A 4,914-nucleotide genomic window follows, 5' to 3' on the forward strand; every position below is an offset into this window, starting at 1 on the left:
TTAAACTTTTTTAAAAGTTGACTTAAACATTATTTCACAACAATAGAAAAGAACTAATACAAACCCATAAAGTTTTACACCTGAATTAGTTATTTCATGTAATTTAAGAGAAGCATAAAATTTAAAAAGGTTATATTATCATTTAAATTCATAGTGCAAGTGTTGTAGCTCTGGAGAGAGAGGTACTCTGTCAGATGTCAGGTCATACATAGAGCTGTGAAGGAAAGATATCCTGGATACCTACACCTGTGAGGAGAAAGAAAACTTGACTGTCAGGACATCAGGCTACATCTCCAGCTATAAAGGGATGGTGTCCTATATACTTACAGCTGTGAAGAGAAAAGAATCCTGACTGTCAGGAAGTCAGGCTTAACCTAAAGCTGTGTTCCAGTGGGAGATGATCTTACCATAGGATGTAGCAATCCTGCTCCTCTCTAAGAAAGAGCCATTACAACTGGGCTCTGCTCTACTCTGCTAAGAGATTTTCCCAGTAGAGATGTCTCTTGCTATTCTGCTCAATTCCCCTAATGGAATTTTTCAGGAGAGGTGTCCATTACTCCTCTTCTTCAATCCACTAGGGAGGTTCTGATCTGCTCTAGCAAAGGAAGGTCTTTACCCAAAACTTATTCAAGACATTTATTGTGGAGGGAGGAATCCAGGAGAAAGGCTGCTTATGCTAGTGTGGAAAAAGGCAGCTGCCAACTGAACAGCACAAGGCTTATATGGCTTCTTAGGTACAGTATTCATTCAGGGAGATTTGTCGAGTGAGAATTGGTTTGATTTCAATCCCTGAGCTTAAAGAAGCTCAGAGATTGGCTGGATTTCATACTCAAGGATTGGTTGGTTTTATGATCAGTTGGTCAAAGCTAGAGTGTTTCTTTGGCTCTGATTTTAGGGCCAAAGTGTGTTTCTTTCACTTGGCCCTTCTCAAAATTTTGGCTCTGGTTCCATGGCCAGGGTGTTTTTTTCACTGGCTCTGGATTCAGGGACAAAGTATGTTTCATTGGCTGTAGTTTCAGGGTGTGTTTTTTTGGCTGGAACTTTTACCCTACACATAGGGCTTCAAATTCATTATTTTCCATGAGTTACCTAGTGCAAACAACACAAAAACACACATCATAATGCCTGAACAGATTGTTGGTGCTGTCAATCTATTTCTACAGAATCAGTACTGTTCTGCAACTGATTGTAAGTGTGTTGGTTAGGATTTTGTCAAAAACATTTCAATAAAGTCCTCAATATAATTATGAGGTACTCAAAGACTATTGTAATATGCAAAGACTTTAACATATTGATTGAATACAAAAGTTTTACTCCTGTATAAAGTGAAAACTTTACCACAATGACTACATTTATAGGGTTCCACTACAGTATAATTTTTTCTCATGATTTTGAAGATTACTGATACATTCAAAGGCTTAACAACATTGCTTACATTCATAGGGTTTCTCTCCAGTATGTGTTCTTTTATGCTTTTGAAGATGACTGTGTTGTGTAAAGGCTTTACAACAATGATAACATTTATAGGGTTTCTCTCCAGTATGTGTTCTTTCATGAACTTGAAGAGTACTGTGGTGTGCATAGACTTTACCACATTGAATACATTCATAGGGTTTCTCTCCAGTATGTGTTCTTTTATGCATTTGAAGATGATTGTGCTGTGCATAGGCTTTACCACACTGGTTGCATTCATAGGGTTTCTCTCCAGTATGTGTTCTTTCATGCCTTTGAAGATGACTGTGCTGTGCAAAGGCTTTACCACACTGGTTACATTCATAGGGTTTCTCTCCAGTATGTGTTCTTTTATGCATTTGAAGATGACTGTGTTGTGTAAAGGCTTTACTACACTGATTACATTCATAGGGTTTCTTTCCAGTATGTGTTCTTTCATGAATTTGAAGAGTATTGTAATGTGCATAGGCTTTACCACAATGATTGCATTCATAGGGTTTCTCTCCAGTATGTGTTCTTTCATGCATTTGAAGATGAATGTGCTGTGCATAGGCTTTACCACATTGATTGCATTCATAAGGTTTCTCTCCAGTATGTGTTCTTTTGTGCTTTTGAAGATGATTGTGCTGTGCAAAAGCTTTACCACACTGGTTACATTCATAATGTTTCTCTCCAGTATGTGTTCTTTCATGCATTTGAAAATGACTATGATATGCAAAGGCTTTACCACAGTGATTACATTCATAGGGTTTTTCTGCAGTATGCTTTCTCTCATGCATTTGAAGATGACTATGATATTTACAGGCTTTACCACATTGAGTATATACAGAAGGTTTGTCTCCAGTTTGGCTTCTTTCATGCCTGCAAGGTTAATTGGCACATGTAAAAGTTTAACCACATTTAATACACTGTTGACTCTTTATATCTATATGAATTAATTTTGCAATTTGGTCCAATTTTGAAGAATTATCAAATCTTAAGATTGTATTAAAGTGTTTACACATATGTTGTATTTATACAGTCCTAGGACTCAGGGATTTTCTGAAGTGAAAATTTGTTTATGTGTTAATAATGAAGCTAGAAAACCAATTACCTGTATACTTGAATCAAATTCAACAAGTATATTCACTGTGGGGATTGCTACATATCTTCTAATTGTTCTGGGAGAGAGAGAGAGATTCTATCTCTTTCTGTATCTCTATGCTCATATGGCTTATATGCAGATTGACATATGATATACCTAGTAAAGGAAGTATAACAAATAAAAGATTTTCACATTGAATTCTGTTTGACTTTATGTCCTCATAGATTTGTGGTATAAAGATGAAGGTTTCTTCATGACAATACCGCTTGACTTTTGACTTTAATTGCCCCTCTCACTAAACTTAGCAAAGTCAAAAATTGTATATGAACAATACTAGCTTCACTATGGTCTCTGTGCTTACTAGAATGCTTTGAAGATATACTTATCACTTCTTCAATGTGTATACATTTTGTAATATGAGTTAGATGAAATAAATGGATTGACAATTCTACAACAGCTCTCATGGTGCTGTGATTCCAGTGTTGATATCTATTAAGGTATTGTTTCCTTGTCTTCTTTCTTAAGAGAAGGCCTTGTAAATGCAATTCACCAACATGAAATTGAATTATATGGTTTTGTGAGAACTTAGAATCATCAATGAACTTTAACCTGTGCTTATTTATGATGATGCTTTTCTTTAACACTTCTAAGATACATTACAATATTTTCAGAGGCATTTTTGTGTCAGCTTGTGCAAGAAAATTACCATTCATGTCTTCTAGAATTTTGACAATGTTCTTCAATATTATGGTCTTCTGAACTGTACCCTAAAATATAGTAACAGAAAATGTATATTATTAAAAACTGTGCCAAGTTTAAATTATCTGCAGTGAATCTTAGAACCATGCTTGATTTATTCACCTCATTCTTCTTTCTCAATCAAATTACAGAGGAACATCAATTACCAATGAGCATTTGTCTCCTTATTTTAAAATATGAAGGAAAATTCTGTCTTACCTATAATACTAAGGTTCCTGTAGGTCTCCAGCATCACATCTTTGTAGAGATTCTTCTGGGAAGGATCCAGCAAAGTCCACTCTTCCCAAGTGAAGTTGACATGTACATCATCATAGGTCACTGCATTCTGAAATATCCCATACATGTATACAAAAGAAAGCACGATACTGACAACATTGTAAATATATACTTCTTTGACAGTATAGTCATACAATTCTGGTGCTTTCCACACTTATCCATGACATAGACATTATAATGTAATCACCAAGTCACTTTAGAAGGAAACTGAATAAGAGGGTTGCCTCTGTCATTGCTGTAACCTTTGAATGGGATATCACCTTGCAAGAGAAATGCCTATTAACACACATAGAGATACAAGTAAAAAGATCAACAGTACAGAGTACACATGAGAGAAATTTTGTGACAATTACTTACTAACAAGAAGAAAAGTAAAATGGACAAACTGCATGTATTGGCTCATGCCTTTAACCCCAGCACTCAAAAGGCAAAGGCCTATGAGTTTAATGCCAGCCTAGTCCATGCAGTTAGGTCCAGGAAAGCCAGAGTACATATTAAGACCCTGTCTCCCAAGCAAAAATCAGTCTGAGAAACAAAAAAGATAGAACTCAGAGGTTGTTTTTTTTTGTTTTTTTTTTTTTTTTACTGGAGATCCTACAAAGAGTTATATATTCACTCCAGTTCTGCATTCATCTTCCAGAAACCTGGTGTGACCCAATTCAAACTGTAGCATCCAAAAGATTTTACTAAAAGGTACTATATGTTCTAACAGTTGCAAAAGGACAGATGCAAATATTAGCAACTTACATGCTGATCATTAATAATCAACAGAGGACATAAGAGGTGGCACAGTAGTAAAAAGCTTTTGCTGGTCTTGCATAGAGATGTGTTCAATTGCCAGTACTTACATGGGGGAACACAACTATCCATTATTAAAAGTTGAAGGTTTCTGAGACCATTTTTTGATCTTTGCCATCAATTACCATGTGATGCATATCTATGTATACAGATAAAATACTCATATTAATTTATAAATTCAAAACAAAGACAACAGGTGGGAAGGTCATGCACCTGTAATTTAATGATTCAGAAAGCTTAGGCAGTATTGATATCATGAATACATGCTGTCCTGAGAAACAGATTGATACCCCGTGACAAATTTTAAAATTTAAGATATGGGTGAAGCTCAGTAAAACAGCATATGCTTGACATGTACAAAAACCTACATTCCAGGCCCATCACCCAGTAATACAAAACAAAAAAGCCAATAATGTTATCCCACCTTTAATCCCAGGACTTGGGAGCCAGAGGCAGGGGGATCTCTGAATTCAAGCCCAGCCTGGTGTATAAAGGTATACTTCCAGGACAGCCTGGGCTACACAAACTAACCTTGTCTTCAAAAA

General features: G+C 35.9%; 1 pseudogene; it reads right to left on the reverse strand.

Annotated features, from left to right (window-relative positions):
* Positions 1–1,110: 1,110 nt before the first annotated feature.
* LOC128120195 (zinc finger protein 120-like) lies at positions 1,111–3,638 on the reverse strand (annotated as a pseudogene).
* Between the last annotated feature and the right edge of the window lie 1,276 nt (positions 3,639–4,914).

Source organism: Peromyscus californicus, unplaced genomic scaffold (genome assembly GCF_007827085.1).
Source record: "Peromyscus californicus insignis strain IS unplaced genomic scaffold, ASM782708v3 Scaffold_27__1_contigs__length_724164, whole genome shotgun sequence".
NCBI lineage: Eukaryota > Metazoa > Chordata > Mammalia > Rodentia > Cricetidae > Peromyscus > Peromyscus californicus.